Raw genomic sequence first — 18071 nt, forward strand, 5'->3', positions numbered from 1 at the left:
CGGGAGCCAGGCCAAGCAGTCAGTGGAGAGACCCATTCAACCTCTGTGAAGACAAAGGTGGAGCTGTGGCTTTAATCACAGAGAAGGTGCAAGGATGGAGACAGACTCCAGGAAGAGAAGTGCCATCTCTGCTCCAGCCACCCCAGCCCCCACTTGATGCTGCAGGCACAGTGAATGGTCGGCTGCTCACTCATGCTGGGCTCTCCCACACCCTGCTCCTTTGCACATGATGTTCCCCTACCAGGAATGACCCCTCCTCCAGGAAGCCTTCCTGATTCTTTCTCTCATCCCCCACTTCTCCCCACCCCTACCCCTCCAACAGTGCTCTTTTAAGACCTTTCCAGCCCTAAATATTCTCCCTTTCCAAGTTCCTTCCTTCATCAGATCAAACATATCATCATCCTACATTAAATCGATGTACATGTAACTATATAAGAGCCAGGTAGAAGAAGGTGACTAGTTGATAATGCTACATTTTGTAGACATTGAATTAAACATTTATCAATTTCAATTTTGTGGCTTTTCTGTTTGAATTTTAATCCCATTTTTTTTTCAGGCCTTAAACATTTCCATAGGCCCTTGAGAGCTCCCAGGCCTGGCACTGAGCCCTAAGTGGAGCATCTGAGGGAGAAAAGGCTCCCCTCCCACAGCCCCTCCCCACCAAGGAGGAACTGGTGCCTCCTTCAGCCCCTGCACAGGACCTCGTGATGGGGCCAAAACCATCCGCTGCTCAGTATTCTTCACCAAACAAGGCAGGCGTCAGGCCCGTCATTTCTATATGCCACACAGTCCACCAGGGCCAGGCACAGAGGAGGGCCAGTAAAGTTTTTGAGAAGAAGCAAGCATGCAAACAGGCGGCAAAACAAGCCTATAGAAAAAAGCAGACATGAGCATCGGGATTTTGTGAGTTCAGAAACATGGGGATGGACTTCTTAGATGCCCCCACTCCCCACAGTACAAACCATGTGGGATATCAGAGGTTCCTTTCCAGGGCACCAAGCTTTTCCTTCCCCACTGGGAGGTGGAATACTTCAATATTTTCTGAGGCCCACTAGGAGCCTGGTGTGGGTGAGCATGGGCCCCTTGTGCTCACTCTGGTCTCTTTACATGTCACATCCTGGGCCACGGCCTGGAGGCTGGGCTGGCCCCAGCCCCTGCTTTGCTCTCTGACAGTCATCTCCCACCAGGGACTTTCCTTGTCCTCTCTCCCAGCAGGAGAAGATGGTCAGAGGTGTGGGGAGCAGATACAGGCAGCACTAGACAGGGTCTCCTAACCCTCTGCAGGAGAATGGACCTGTCAGTCGTGGCCTGGCTGGTCGGACCTGGATTTGGCTGAACTGAGGTCACTTTATGCCTGACCCCCAAGGGAGTGACTCTCCGTTCCCCACAGGCTAATATTCACAGGCCTAGCAGACCCTACCTGGCCTGGCCCCACCCACCCCTCACCCCTGTTTCATACCACTCCTCCCTCACTCACTCCATGCTGCACTGGTCTTCTGGATGCTCCTTGAATGTGACAAGCACATGCCCACCTCAGGGACTTTGCACTGGCTGTCCCCTTTGCCTGGAACACTCTTCCACCCTCTGACCTTATTCACACCTCCAATCAAATGTCATCTCCTAGAGAGGTCCCCCGACCTCCCCATCTACAAGAGCCCCTTCCTCTGGGAGACCCATGGAGGGATTGGCTAAAGGTTTCGTGAAGGATTCTTGACTCAGGACAAGTTCACAGGATGGAAAGAGGCAAGCGTGTTCTGACCACCTGGGATGTGCTTGTCGGAGCCTGCTCGTGACCTTATTGACCTTATTGACATCACAGAAGTGTTTGAGGAAGAAAGACATCATTTCCCCCTTTTACAGGTGAGAAAATTGAGGCTCAGAGAAGAGCAGCCACCTGCCCAAAGTTGCAATCTGTGACAGAGCCAGTGCCAACCCTTTCTCCACTGCGCTGAAGAGGGAGGTTTGGGATCCTTGGCATTGAACGCCATTGCTGAGGCCATGGGAGTGGATGAGGACAAACCACAGGGGAGGACAATGATGAAGAGTAGGTCTAATGTGAGGATGAACTGAGAAGCCAGCAAATGGGCTGAGAATAAACAGAGAAGTGGGAGGAGAACTAAGAGAGAGAGAGATGGAGAGGAGGGTAGTGGGACAGAGAATCCAGAAGTGGGTGTTAAACAATGTGCAATGTGATGATGCTGGTCAGTAGTGATCAATGGTGACTGACACCAGTCGAGGTCAATCCAAGGTGGTCAACAGTGATCAGTGATGGTCACTGGGGTCCAAGAGTGATCAGCAGTGGCGAGTGGTTATCTGCACTATTCACCTGCAGCTGGCAGTGCAGTCAGGGAAGAACCGGTAAATGCCCCTTGATGTGAAAGACAAATCGGAGTCGAGTTTGCAGATTACAGCATTTTATTTGGGAAACCCAAGCTTTGCTCCAACAAAGGAAGCCCAAATGGAAGTAGCTTCAGTGTTCTAGAGATGGCAAAGGGTGTTTATGGACTTAGAAAAGAAATTAACTTGACTCCTATTGATTGGACCAGGATTATTCCATCTTAAAAGGATGGGTTTAGGGCAGGTGGGCTTGATTTTGTATTAGGTCAAAGGTAATGAACTAGGGGCTTAATTGGCTATCTGGGCCAGCTGCCTTGGTGGGGATTTCAAATTTCAAATGATAAAGAGGAAACTCCAGAGGGCATGAGTTTTGTTGGCGCTGAGCTGATATAGTTTTATCAGCTGTAACCACCAAGAGATCCCTGGTGAGCTTAGCCAGGACAGCTTCAGGGGAGACGGATGGGTGGGGCCATAAGGATGGATGTGGGAGGTGAGGAAGTGGACACGGGGTGCAGACAATCATGTGGGGGGAAGACTCTCTTTTCTGTTAACAAAGTGGGTGTCTTGAGGCGAGCAGTGATATTCTGGGACAACTGAAAGAGAAAAGAAGAAAAAGGTGGTGAAGGAGAAGTAAAAGGATGGTAGAGCAGTTCATGTGATCCAACCCCCTGGGAAATTTGGTTAGTTGGTTTGAATTAAGTGAGACAGAGGAGCCCATGGGAGAAACCCAGAATTAGGAATCAGAGAAGCATGGTGAGTCTGGTTCTACCACTTGCCAGCTGTGTGGCCTTGCTTCATGACTCTGAGCCTCATTTTTCTCATCTGTAAAGTGGACTCATGGTGTCAGATTTACAGCAAGGGTGGGCGTGAGTATGAAGTGTGATAACTCATGTAGCATTCTGACAGCGCAACACTCATCAGTGGAGCTGTCAAGAACATAGGCTTTGTCACTGTCACTTCCTGGATGAGGTGGCCTTGGGCACAAGGCCTCGGCTTCCCCACATGGAAAATGGGGTGCTAACCATGCCTTTCTCATGGAGTCGTTTCAAAAGTGGCAATGCCTGCAGAGGACTTAGCACGGCAGCCAGCACAGAGAAAGTGCCCAAGAAACGAGAAGCAGCAGCTGCAAAGAGTGACCGGGACCCCCTTCCCTCTCTTTTCTGGGAGGGTTTTCTGCCACCCTCATCTCCTGAGGGTCTGGTGCAGACTGACCTTGGCATAGCCAGGTCTTAGTGGTGGCAGGGAGCCTGGAGGTCATCGCTCCAAGGAAAGATGGAGAATCAGGATCAGAGAATGATGAACGTGCCTGAGGTCACACAGCAAGTTGTGGGAGAGCCAGGGTGGAGACCGAGAGCTCCTGACTCCAAGACCAAGGTCAGAATCCCCAGAGTTCACTGTGCAGGTTAAGGCCAAGGACTTGGAGCTGGTCCACCGCCCAGAGTGGACCCCAGCACCAAACCCAAATAATGAAGTAGCTGCTGTGTACAAGTGATCAGTAGGCATGAAACTGGGCTGAGCACTTCTGGTGTCCTCACTTATCTCATCCTCTCGGCCCTGCAGTGAGGCAGGTGCTGTGATTGTCTATCACCCCTTCCTGATGAGATAACTGAGACTCAGAGGAGGGGAATAAGCAGCCCAACAGCAGGTGCACAGCAGAGCCAGGATTCCAGCGCAGGCGGTTTGGCTCTAGAGCCTGCCAGGCCACCCCCGAGAGCTGTGCCTCAGGCAGAGAGAAGACGCGGGAAGGGAGACAGCAGAGGGTACCACAAAGCCAGACAGCCCTAGGCTGAGTCTCAGCACCATTTCCTAATGCTGCAAACAAGGACAAAGCTCTTGCCTTCCCTGAGCCTCAGTTTCTGCATCTGCAAAATGGACACAATGTCTAACCACCACCTATGGCATTGTTGGGGGATTCAAATGAGATGGGACAGAGGAGGAAAGTGATGTTCAGAGATGCTGAGGAATGTGCCCATGGTGATCACACACCTGGGAAGCTGTGGACGGAACTCGGGCTCTCCTGCCCCCGCCCCCATCCTCCCATCCCACTGACCAGCTGTGGAGCCAGTGATTTCTAAGCCTTGGTTTTCTCATCTTCAGAATGCAGATAATGATACTGTACTGCAGGTTTTCCTATAGGGTCTGTAATCTTATGTTTGTCTATCACCCCTTCCTGATGAGATAACTGACCCATGTGGTTCCCTCCATGAGCCAGTAGCTAAGGTGATGATGATGATTGTGGTGATGATGCAAACAGAGGCTAAAGAGGGCAGAATTAACAGGGAGAAGAGAGTTGCCCCACCAGGAGAGGGGATGGAGCTAACTCTCTATAGATGTCCCCGTCTGCCCCCCACCACCCATCCTGCTGAATTGAGGGGAGGGGCCAACTGCCCCTGTCCTGCCTCCCAGAGGAGCTTTGTCAGCTGTCTCAGACGTGGGAGAGCTGCCTGGTTCTGCTCTCCCCGGGGGCAGGGGCTGGGAGGAAAGGCTGGGCAAGGTGGGGTACAGGTGGGCAGGGATGGGCTGGGCCACCCTGGCTTGTTAGTGGGTGACCCCAGCAGCCCTGCCCTGAGCACAGGCTGTTTTCCAGATCTAATTAGCGTCACTGAGAATTAAACTACACAGCCCACAGTGAGCCTGCTCCCCTGAGAGCATTCCAGAACTAACACTGATTAAATATGAAATGATTCCTCTCTTTGGGGCCTGAGTCAAGGAGGCACAAACTGGAGATGGAAGCTGTAATTACCAGCTCTGATTATGCAGTGTGAGTTTTAAAAAATAAAACATTAAATAAAAATAAAATTATATAAATAAATAAAAACAACCACCACCCCCAACCCACAATCAAAAACAATTAGCACTCTGGATTGTCTTTAGTTGCTCTACTAAAGGGAATATGGACATTTTTTATTCTTTACTCCCCTCCCATTCTTACAGTTCAGTTGCTACATCCAGGTCATTTGCTGTGCACCTATTACATGCCAGGCATTTCCTGGGTGCAGAGTGAGAAGAGAATATGTCAGATAAGGTGCCCACACTCCTGGGGCTCAGACACAAGAGAAGCTTGTGGAGAAGTCACACAGGTACATGTAACTACACTTAAGAATGTGTGCAAGGATGCCATGTATAGGGGGCCGTGTGGGACGATAACGAGGGGGACCGGCTCAGATGGGGACTCTTCTGAGCTGATATTTCACCTCCAACCTCAGGTCTTTGCACTTGTTTCCCTCCTGCCTGGAATGTTCTTCCTCTAAGACCCATGTGGTTCCCTCCTTCTCCTTCGAGTTTGTGCAAATGTCAGCTTCTCAAGAGGATGCCCATGACCACCCTCACTATAATTACGCCCCATGCCCCTTTACTGCTTTATTTTTCTCCTGTGCATTGGTTACATACCCAGTCCATTTGGTTTATATGTCTATGGTCCATCTTTTCCCATTAGAAGATAAGCTACCCGAGGCTAGAGATTGTGGATGTGGTTGTTCTCTCGTATCCCCCGCACCTGGCACAGAGCAGGGGCTCATTAAATATATATTCAATGAATGGATGACCTTATTAGTCATGCGAAGGGGCACGGCCCTTAACCTTAGGGCAAAGCGAAACCATCCCAGTCTCCTAAGAAAGCAAGTGACAAGATCTGGCTTGGAAAGGCCTTGTCTCCTGAAGCAAAGGCATTTAGAGGCTGGGCGGTCCCTTGGGGGCACTGCCAGAGAGGACCGGGGCTGTGGCCGCAGGGAGGCTGGCAGCGATGGCAGGGGAGAAGGAGGACTAGGATGGTCCTCCAGTGGGCCGTGCAGTGGGTGGGCATGTGGGGGGGATCGAGGGTAAAAGCCAGGATGGCTGATGCTGGGGACCAGCCAGGAGGAAGAGTCCTGAAGGGACAGAGGGGTTCAGATTTGAGTGAGCTGTAAGGGCAGCCTGTGGACACCCAGGCCCTGTGATACCAACGGGATGAGACCAAATAAGGAAGGGGCAGCCAGGAGAGGTGATGGTTTTGTACTTGGCCTCATGGGCTGAGAAAACACAAAAGGATCTGCCTCCCTGTCCTGAAGTCTCCTGATTTTTATCAAAATCAAGCGGAGGCAGGGGAATGTACCTTTGTAATCAGCCCCGACACATCAGCTGGTTATGGATTTCCCAGCCTGGCTGACATCTGCCCAGGACTGGCTGTCATGATCTCATCCTCCCACCTCCTGTCAAGGACAAGGACAGGTTTCCTCCCCGGGGTCAGCCAGCCCGGCTCTATGTTCCCAACGGCACGCATCTAGTGGGGGTGTGGGGACACCCCAGCCTCGTGTCTAGGCTCTGTCCACACCTCCCCTCAAATAGCTTCACTTTCAGGTCTAAGAGTGAGCACACTGGCAGCACGGCCCTCCCTGGGGAGAAGGGACCCAGAGGAGAGGCCCTGGCAGGCCCAGAAGCAGGCTCGGGACCAGTGGGGCAGGGGATTATGATCAGGGTACCCAGAGCTTGTTCTCTTAGCCCCTCAGTCTCCTGACCAGAGGGGCATGGCTGGAGGAGGCCAGGACAGGGCATCCTAAAGTTTGGGGCCCAGGAGAGGCTCCTCACTCAGTTCTAGGGGTGGGAGAGGAGGTATGGATTGTAGGTAGAGGGCATTGGGATATCTAGGCCAGAGATGAACAGGTGTGAGATGGGGCAGAGGCAGTGAGTGTGGAGTAGGGGGGCAGATCCCAAGATTTGGCAGAGGTAGAATAGGCTGGATTGGATGGGGGGGTCAGTATAAGGAGTGGGGGTGTCAGGGATGACCCCTTGTTTTTGATTTGGGTGAGAGGGTGCTGAGACCCACGGAGACATGGGGGAAGACCATGGTTGATGCTAAAATGAAGGGTTCAGTTTTGAACATTCAAGGGGAAGGTGGCCATAGGCCATCCAGAAGGCAGAGGATGCAGGAGCCCCCCAGAGGGAAAGGGGCAGGAGGCAGGGGTGGCCTGGCCATCTCAGTGCTTGTCTCCAGCACTTAGGACTGGCCGGACACTTCAGAGGCCCTCTATAGGGATCATGAGTCAGGAGGAGGTGCGGTAGGAGATGGAGATGTCGGACTGTCAGCACGTGGACAGTGGATGGGCCATGGGCGTGGACCAGCTCATGAAGGAAGAGGGAGAAGGGAGGAGGCTATGGGTAGAACCAGGCATAGCTACCCTGACTTCACATGGTCATGTCTGCAGAGCTGACGTTCCTTCTCACCGCAGGCAGTGGAAGAGGAAGGCTGGAAGGGAGCTAACTGGTCCAGCTGCCCATCATCTCCCATGCAACGACCCTGACCACTACTGAGCATGGTCTAGTTAGTGTCCTGCCACTGACCAATCAAATTCACGCCTCTTTCTTCTTTGGGGAGGGGTGTGGACAGACAGCAGAGTTGGGTAAGTCATGGGGAATAGGCAGAAGTTTTCTCCCCAACCAAAATAAGCAATCAGACTGTGACAACCGCTATACTAGTCATTTACACAAAGTCCACCAAGAATGCAGGGTGAAGGACATCCATTTTAACTAGGAGTTGAAAGAAGTCTCATGGAAGGTCTGTCTTTGACCTTGGCCTTGAAGATGGGGTAGAATTCCAGTAGGTCAAGATGGGGTTCAGTGTGAGAGACCGGAAGAGCAAGACACAAGATGTTGGTTGGGGGGGTGCATGTAGGATAGAATTCAGTAAATTTGAGGGGTCCTGGTGTTTGGAACAAAGGCTGCAGTGGATGAGGCTGGAATTAAGAAAAGGGTACCTAGAGAAGAGTGGCAGATAAAGTTGGAAGATTGAAACTGGGGAGAGGGACAGAGATAAATTCTCCCCATGAAGCAGCCAGCCCACGCTTGTACAAGCACTGCTAAGGGGGGACCGGGTTTAAAATGTGAATCTAGAAATCATATGGTCTTAGATTCCTAATGAGCCTGAGATTAGAGAATAATAAAACCATAATTTCTTAAAGGCTTAGAGTATTAAGGAATCTTATAATCTTAGGATAATTGAATCATTGGATTTCAGAGTCTTAGGTTTTTAAACTACAGCAATCTTGAATTTTAGATTGCTTAAGGGTGTCACAACCCAGCCCTTTCTCTCAGTAATGATAACATGCACTCTGCTCTCAGAGCTTTGCACACATTATGTCATTTAGTCTCCATGACAACCCTGTGGAGGAGGAGCTATAATTTGGCCAATTTTCCAGATGAAGAAACCAAGGCTCAGTGAGTGTAAATTTGATAGCTGAAGGTCAGACGCCTTGTAAGCAGCACAGCCAGGATTCAGCTGAGATTGCAGTGCCAAAGCCCATGCTCTCAGCTACCCTGCTATTTTGCCTCCTGTTAGGCCTCTCTGCTGAATGCTCATCCATCCTCTGTACATACCTCCAGTGACGGGGATCTCATTACCTCTCCATCCATCCCAACATTGGACTCATCTCTTCTTCACAGGGCTTCCAACCATTGGCCCCAAATCTACCTTGAGAACCCCCATAGAACAAGACAAACCTTTACCCAGGACTCCTGTGGAAAGAGGGGATTGGCTACCCAAGATGGGACAGCAACTGTGCAGGAATGAAGAATCTCAGACTAGGGAAGCTTCAGATGCAGCTCATTCCTGATGAAATATCAGGGCGTTTATCCTGAGGGATGGAAGAAACCAGCGACATTGGGAGCAGGCCCCCTAAAACACACTTCAGAATGAGAACAAACCCCGGAACATTGGGCAGGTGGGAGTGAGGTATGAATTTATAATACAGATACACAATTCTCCAACAGTCAGAATTACAGCACCTAATAAGACTGGAATTGTAAGTGCTTAATTTGTTGTCTCTTCTCCCTGAAAACTTATTCTGTAAAAAGTGCCCTGTCCCATCCATCCTCCCAGATGGCTTTTTAAGTGAAGCTGTTTATTAAGCGGGAGAAGAAACGGGGTGGGGAGGGGCAGGAGCTGGTGGAGCCTCTGCACGCCCTGGGGAGGAGATCCCAGGGGAAGAGCAAGTGGGGAGAGGGGAAGCACAGAGAGTCCCGGTGGAGTCCAGGAAAGGCACTGAGCATGGCTTCCCATGGGGCTCTCAGGGTTCAGCTGACTCCACAAATACCAGAGTCCCAATGACAATCACTGATAATGGCTGGGCCTCAACTGTGCCCAGGACTGTAGCAAGCAATACAGATTCATTGGCCCAATGCATCTTCACCCAACCCAGTGCAACAAGTTACCATGAGTATCTTCATTCCTCAGACATAGCATCTGAAGATCTGATAAGTTCAGGGATATGCCCAAGGTCACACAGCTGGTGAGCAGCCAACTTGAGATTTGAGCCCAGGTCTGTCGACTCCAGAGGCCCAGCTTATAACCAGGATATCACACAGCTTCTCCCAAACACTTAGATGGAAGGACCTTAGATATCAGCCCCACTGTGATGCTCAGTCCCCTGGAGCCTCAGTTTCCCCAACTGTGAAGTGAGGTAGTTGGTGCTGTAGCTCACTGGTTCTCCAATCTGACTCTGCATCAGAATCTCCTGGGAGGCTTTTAGCAATACTAATGTCTGGGCCCCAGCTCAGGCTGATACATGGGACATGGGGCCTAAGTATCCAGATTTTAAAAAGGTCTACCCCAGACAATACCAGTTGCTACCAAGGATGCAGAGCAATAGCAACTCTTATTCCTTGCTGGTGGGAATGCAAAATGCCACAGCTGCTTTGGAAGACAGTTTGGCAGTTTCTCACAAAGCTAAACCTACTCTTACAATATGATCCAGCAATCACATTCCTAGGTATTTACCTAACTGATTTAAAAATGTGTGTCCATGTAAACACCGGCATGTGAATGTTTATAGTAGCTTTAGTCATAGTCACTAAGAACTGAAAGCCACCAAGATGTCTTTCAATCAGTGAATGGATAAATAAACTAGCCATACAATGAAATATTTTTCAGTGATTAAAAGGAATGAGCTATCCAGCCATTCAAAGACATGGATAAATCTTAAGTGCATATTGCTAAGGGAAGGAATCCCATCTGAAAAGTTTACATTTACAGGACACACTGGAAAAGGCAAAATTACAGAGACAGTAAATAGATTGGTGGTTGCTAGGGGTTTGAGAAATGGAGAGAATTTAATAGGTGAAGCATAGGATAATTTTTAGAGGATTAAAATTATTATGTGTAATTCTATAATGTTGGATAAATGATATTGTGCATTTTTCACAACCCATGGAACTTTACAGCAGATAGACAGAAACTTAACACATGCATATTAAAAAAAAAAATGCATTTAGGAGGTAGGGGAATCCCAGGATGGAATGCAGACTGTGACAAAAGAATATAACTGAATCACAAATGTACGAAACAACCTAACTGAAGCAGATAGAGATAAAAGGTACTGACATGCATAACTAGAAATGAGTGGACTCTATAAGACTAAAGGCAAAAGGAGCTGCCCATTAGCGCTATACCCTGGTGGATATGTTTTTCCCACAGGGCACGGTTAACAATTCTGAAGTCACTATACAAGTGTATTGAGATTGGATAATTAAGTACATGGATGGCAGACGGTGGGGACAGGTTTCTCACTGGAGTGGGAGGTTACAGACAAACAAGGGGAGAAGGATAGAATGATCCATGTGGTAATGGATTAGAGCTGAAGACATCAATATGAACACATGTTTAGCTTAATATAAACACAGATATTTACATAGAAATATTTATGCATATGTGTATATGTTTGGATTAGTATGCACACATACATTGATTTTGCTCTGTTGAGTAAAAGGCCCCAGAAGCAACAACACTCCAGTAGCAGCCAGGACACCTAGATCCCAAATCTTGGTCTCTAATACCATTGTCCCATAAAAGTAACCAGAGCTCCTTGGAGAACTAGTTGCTTCTAGGACTGTGGCAGGAAATTTACAAGAGGAACCTAGCACATCTTGTAGTTTCAGAAAGTGTGGAAGTACTGAAATACACACATAAATACACACACACACACACACACACACACACACACAATGATGGGGATGTCAAAGGAACACAGAAGCCAAATGAAAGGTCCCAATGGTGGAAGCTGGAAAAATTTTATCAACAACATAAATAAAGGCACTTTGGATTATAACCCAAAGTGTAAAATAAACATCTGTTAAGTCCATACTGATATGGATAAATGATGGAAGGAAGGAAGGAAGGGAGGAAGAGAGGGAGGGAGGGAGGGAGGGAAGGAAGGGAGGGACAGAAGGAGGGAGGGGAAAGGGAGGAAGGAAAAATCTGCGGATTTCCAAATAATTTATGTAGATACTTAACCCTCAAGAATGTGGAGCTTAATTCCTACTCCTTAAGTGTGGGTTGGTAGTGACTTCCTACCAAAGAGTACAGTATGGAGAGGAGTGGAAAAAAGAGTAACTTTACAGCACAGAAACCTAGCAAACACTGCCTCAACCGTGTGATCCAAGTCAACATCAACAGTGATAAACCCTGGTGGTTGCATGCCCTTGACATCATATGATGAGAATGGCTCTTTACCTCCCATGAATCCATAACCCCAGTCCAATCATGAGAAAAACCTCAGAAAATCCCAGCTGAGGGACATTCTACAAAATATCTGACCAGTCCTCCTCAAAACTTGTCAAGGTCATCACAATCAAGCTAAGTCTGAGAAACCGTTAGAGCCCAGAGGAGCCTAAGGAAACATGGCTACTAAATATAATGTGGCATCCTGGATGGTATGGGAGAAGGACAAAGAAAGGATACTAAGGAAATCTGAATAAAGTAGAGACTTAGTTATAAAATACAAAAAAAAATAATAATTAAAAACCCCACCCCCAGGACATACCAGATTGAATTCATCAGTGAAGCCATCTGGGCCTAGAGTTTGCTTCATGGAAGGCTTGTAACTATAGATTCTATTTCTTTAATAGAGGTGTGTCTATTCATATTACCTGTTTCTTCTTGAACAAGCTTTAGTAGCTTATATCATTCAAGGAATTTGTCCGTTTCATCTAAGTGGTTGAATTTATTGCATAAAGTTGTTTATAATATTATCTTACTGACCTTCTAATAGCTGTAGAATCTATGATATCATCTCTCTCATTCCAGACATATGCCTTCTCTCCTTTTTTTCCATATCAGTGTAGTCAGAGCTCTATCATTTTATTGATCTTCGTAAAGAACCAGCTTCAGTGTCATTGATTTTCTCTATAGCTTTTCTCTGTCATTGATTTCTGTTCTGATACTTATCATTTCTTTTCTGCTACCTTCTTTGGATTTAATTTGCTCTTCTGTTTCTCATTTCTTAAGGTGGAAGCTGAGGTCACTGATTTGAGATATTTCTTCTTTTCTAATGAAGACATTTAGTACTATAAATTTCCCCCCAAGTACTACTTTAGTGGCATCCCAGAAATTTCGATATGTTGTGCTTTCATTTTCATTCAGTGCAAAATACTTCATGTTCCCCTTTTGATTTATTCTTTGGCACATGGGTTATTTAGAAGCATGTTATTTAGTTTCAAAATATTTGGGTATTTTTCAAAGATCTTTCCATTACCGGTTTCTTACTTAATTCTCTCATGGTCAAGAGAACATACTTTGCAATAAAAAAAGGACTAACAACCCAATTTAAAAATGGGCAAAAGCCTTAAATAGACATTTCTTCAAAGAAGATTTACAAATGACAAAAAATCACATGAAAAGATGCACAACATAATTAGCCACTAGGGAAATGCAAATCAAAACCGCAAAGAGACACCATTTCACACCCGTTAGAATAGCTACAATTTATAAAATGGAAAAGTACAAGTTTTGGAAAGGATGGGGAGAAATAGGAATACTCATTCATTGCTAGTGGGGATATAAAATAGTGCAGCTACTGTGGAAGACAATTTGGCAGTTCCTCAGAAAGTAAAGACTAGAATTACCATATAACCCAGCAATCCCACTTCTAGGTAATAGGAAATGAAGGAAAGGAAAGCACCAATCTGAACAGATATTTGCACACTGATGTTCATAGTGGCATTATTCACAACTGCCAAAAGATGGGAGCAACTCAAGTGTCCATCAACCAACAAATAGATAAACAAAATGTGGTATGTACACACAATGGAACATCATTCAGCCATAAAAAGGAATGATGTTCTGATACATGAAACAACATGGATGAACCTAGAAGTATCAGGTTGAATGACATAGGCCAGAAACAAAAGGACAAATATTGCATGATATTAGTAACGTGAAATAATCAGGATAAACAACTCATAGAGTCAGAATCTAGAATATATGTTACCAGGAGTCAGGGTGTACATAGAGAATAAGGAGTTAACCCTTAAAATGTACAGAATTAAAAAGAGAGAAAGAGAGAATATAGAATGCCTGAAATTTATTGATACTTCCTTTGTGAGCCTGAACATGGTCTGTCTTGGCATTTTTTACCTAAGCATTTGAAAAGAATGTGTAATCTGCTGCTGGGTGGAGTGTTCTATAAATGTCAATCAAGTTGGTTGATAGTGTTGATCAAGTTCTCTATACTCTTTATGATTTTCTGTCTAGTTGTTCTAGCAATTATTGGGAGAAGGGTATTGAAATCTCTCACTAAAATTATGGATTTGCCTATTACTCCTTGCAGTTCTATCAGTTTTAGTTTCATGTATTTTGAAGTGTTGTTATTAGGTGCATAAACATTTGGGATTGTTATGTCCTCTTGATGAATTGATCATGTGATCTTCTTTGTCCTTGGTAACATTTTTTGCTCTGGAATATACTTTGTGTGATATTAATGTAGCCACACCAGTTCCTTGTCAGACATTGTGAATTTCACCTTGTTGAGTGCTAAATATTTTTGTTTTGCTATAAATATTCTTGAGCTCTGTTCTGGGACACAATAAAGTTACTTGGAAACAGTGTGATCCTTTTCAGTCTTGCATTTAAGATTTCCTAGGTGGGAACGGAGCAGTTCTCATGTCTACAGATAATTTTTCCCCACAACTTAGGCTGGAGCCTTCTAGGTACTCTCCAATATTCCCTCTCTGTGCAGCTCTCTCCTCTCTGAGACTGTCCTGCAAATTCCAACCATCTTGTTCTTCCTGGAATCTCAGCTCCATATCCTCAATTCTGGTTGTTCATTGGGCTATACCCTGGTTCCCCCTCCCTCTCCTGCAGCCCAGAAAATCTCTCAAGGCAGAAAACCAAGGCAATTGTAGGGCTCATTTCATTTACTTCCCATCTCTCTGGGGTCACTATCCTGGTTGTCTGATGTCCAGTGTCCTGTAAACCATTGTTTCATTTATTTTGTCCAGTATTGATTGCTCCAGGAATTCAGGTAAATCTGGGCTCCATCATTCCATCTTGCCTAGAAGTAGAAATCCCCTCATCCAGGGATTATAACCCCTGAGCTACACTGATCACCTAGTTTTTCAGATGGAGAAATCATGGCTGTGATGTGTAGGCACTGGCACAAGATCACACAACAGGTTGAAGGGTCTAGAACCTGCCTTGCTCCATCTACAGGATTCTCACAGAGCCCCAAGATGATTTCCTACGGATGCAATCAGTGGAGAGTGGTAAGAAAATAGAAATTGCCCCCGCTGTCCATCTGTGGCAGCCCAGAGCGAGGGCTTGTTTTAGTTTCCTGGTTGCTAAAACAAATACCACATGATGGGTTGGCTTAAACAATGGAAATTTACTGGCTCACAGTTTGGGGGCTAGAAGTTCAAAATCAAGACATCAGCAAGGCAATGCTTTCTCCCTGAAAACTGTGGTATTCTGGGGCTGGCTGACGGTGATCCTCAGTACTTGGCTTTTCCACCACATAGCAATGCACATGGCGGTGTCTTCTCCTTTCTCTTCTGGGTTCCATTGACTTCTGGCTTCTGGTTGCTCCCAATGGCTTCTCTGCCTGACTTCCACTCTACTTATAAAGGACTGCAGTACTCCAGTAAGGTGGATTAAAACCCAGCTGATTCAGCTGAGCCACACTTTAATGGGTTGACACCTACCAGAATGCAGACCAAGACCAAGAACACATCCAAACTGGGGTGCAAAATTCAATCCACCACAGGGCTCGTGACCAATTCTGTTCTTCCCTCTGTGTCTCACAGTCCCTTGTGTTTTCTCCTTCCTCAGCTCAGTACTCCATTCCCACCCCACCTCCTCACCACCTGCCCCAGGCTGTGTAGGGCTTCAGAGAGCCTGATGGATCATCTGCTCTCTCCACCACCCTATGCCATCCTCCTAGCCCCTTGTCTAGGGCTGGGGCTCAATAAAGGATCATGAAGTTATATACAAGAGGGGAGAATAAAGAACCTGGGAAGAGGATGGTGCTCCAAGGCAGGAATGCTGTAAGATAAAACCAACTCCTTCCTTTGGAGGTCAACCCAGTTCCAGGCCCATCATTATGCCTTCTCAAGTTTCAAATTTAGAAAAATCTAGATTTAGAGATATAAAATTAATTCATTACCTTGCCTTGCCTTCACTGGGTACCTGGTGGATTTGTCTGGCTCTTTAGCTGCCTCCAAATGAGGAGAAAATAAGAATTTTTCAAACTATGGCTGGAAAATTACAATGTTGGAGAGGCATTTGGTGTGCTCACTGGGTGAAACAAGACAAGGTCTGAGGCCAGGGCCAGAGATTCTCAAGGGGGAGGGAGGAGAGGAGGCCTGGAAGCCTTGCCCCTGCTGACTTGGCCCAGGGGCCCAGAGCTCAGGGAGCTTATTGTCAATCCTCCAAACCTTCTCTTCCCTATGATTTTCTATTCCAGAAAATCCTCCTTCCCTGACTAGGAAACTCTGGGAAGCCCTGGGAAGGCCCCTCTCCATGACTCCTCCAAAGTTGGATGAAGTCATTCCTGCCTTCACCAAACATGAACCAAGGGCTTGCTGGGTGCCCCACCCAGCACAAGGGGACACAGGCCTGAGGCAGAGCTCCATGCACCCTGAAGTGCGTGCTCTAGCAGGGGACACGGGGTCAGGTAAAGCCACAGATAACGAATCCCAGCTGTGCCGAGGGCTGTGCTTGGTGCCCAGAGCTTCAGAGCAGGCAGGGGGAGGGGAGCTCCCAGCAGAGGGGACGGCAGGTGCAAAGGCCTGAGGTGGGGAGCATTCGGTGGCATCTCTGCAGAGGGGGCTCCCGTGCTCCCCAGCTCTGCCCCACCAGCCTTACAGTGAGCCTGGACCCTCCATGGTCACTCCACACCTGAATGGAAATAATGACCTGATTTCCTGTCTCTAAAATAGTTAATGCACTGATGCAGGCTGGCCACATGCACAACCCCAGCTGCTTGTGGGCTTCCTCCCATGGACCACCCAGCCACAAACCTCCTCATACTCTCCTCCCGTTCTCCTGGGAAGATCCTCTCGAAGCCTTTCCCTTGGGGATTTCAGAGGGAAGGATGAGAAGTCTCCCAGGCCTCCTCAGATTTCATGGGGGTAGATCTTCTGGAGTTTTTTCTGTCCCAAATCAACATGAGCAGGACATTGCTACTGGACAAGCCTGAGGCCCAGAGAAGGGAAAGGCAAGGCGGTTCCTCAGGAAGTTGCTTCCCAGAGCTGGCAACCAGGATCAGGCAGGAGAGGAGACAAGGAGTAGAGGGAAGTGAGCAGCTGCCAGTGGGGGAAGGGCAGGTATTCCCATTTACCAAGCACCTACTGTGTGCTGAGCTTTCACCTAATTTTACAGAAAAGGAAACTGAGACATCGGTAGAAGGTGGTGGGCCAGGGTTGCAATCCATGGTGGGGCTCCACCACACTGAACTGTCCCTGGGGTCCACCACCCCTACCCATAGATGTGCATGTCCAGACGTGTGCATGAAGGCCAAAGGGCTTGTCCGGGAAGTGAGCCAGTGTTTTGAGAGCTCAGTGTCCCAGTTCAGGAGCTGTGGGGGAGGTAGCTTAGAGCCTGACCTTGATGGGATTTGAATGCCAGACCAAGGAGCTCAGATTTGGTCATATAGACCAGCTGTCATGACAGGGGGTCCATGGACCATACCTGGTATGTAAGCAGGAATATTTTGACCTGACCTGTGTTAAAAAAAAAAAAAATTGGAATTAATTGCCAGGATTTGAAATCTTGCAGATTGCATATAAAAAATTCAGATTTCTGGCTTCTCTTGGAGAAAAATAAAAGGAAAACCTGGCCACATGGAATCCATGAAGCTTCATGGCAAGAGGCTGGAGCTGCATTGAGGCCATCATCTCAGACAAAACACATTCTCTCCAGCTTGCAGCCACCTCTCAGGGACTGATGCCTGGCTCTTTATGAACTAGTCAGAATAAGCTTGGATCTTCTCTAGTCATAGACATTCTCCAGATCTCAGAGGTCCAACACAACAAAGACTTTGCTCACAACAAGTCCTCTCTGGGCCCAGGGCAGTCTATGTGAAGACTCAGTGATCCAAGAGTGGCTCTGATTTTTGGTTTCACCATCAGAAATTAAGGCCTCCTCCCTGATCACTGTGGCAGGTGAAGAGGGTGGAGGTGGGTCTCATACCAACAGTCAAATGCTTTAGCCCAGAGCATCATACGTTCCTTTTGTTCTTAACCCATTAGCAAGAAGTTACTCATGGGCTCCCAAATAACTTCAAAGGGATACAAAAGTATGATCTTCCTGTGTACCCAGAAGAAAGGAAACCCAGGTAGAAGTTGAGCTCTAGAAGCCTCCACCACATGCTTGAAATCAGAAGTGGCATTTCAAAACATCTTTGGAATAATTACAATAGCAAATAATTATGTAGTGTTCATAGGTCCCAGACACTTTTATAAGCTCTTTATATGTAAGTAAAACCTCACACACA

This window comes from Choloepus didactylus, chromosome 2 (assembly GCF_015220235.1).
Source record: "Choloepus didactylus isolate mChoDid1 chromosome 2, mChoDid1.pri, whole genome shotgun sequence".
Classification (NCBI taxonomy): domain Eukaryota; kingdom Metazoa; phylum Chordata; class Mammalia; order Pilosa; family Megalonychidae; genus Choloepus; species Choloepus didactylus.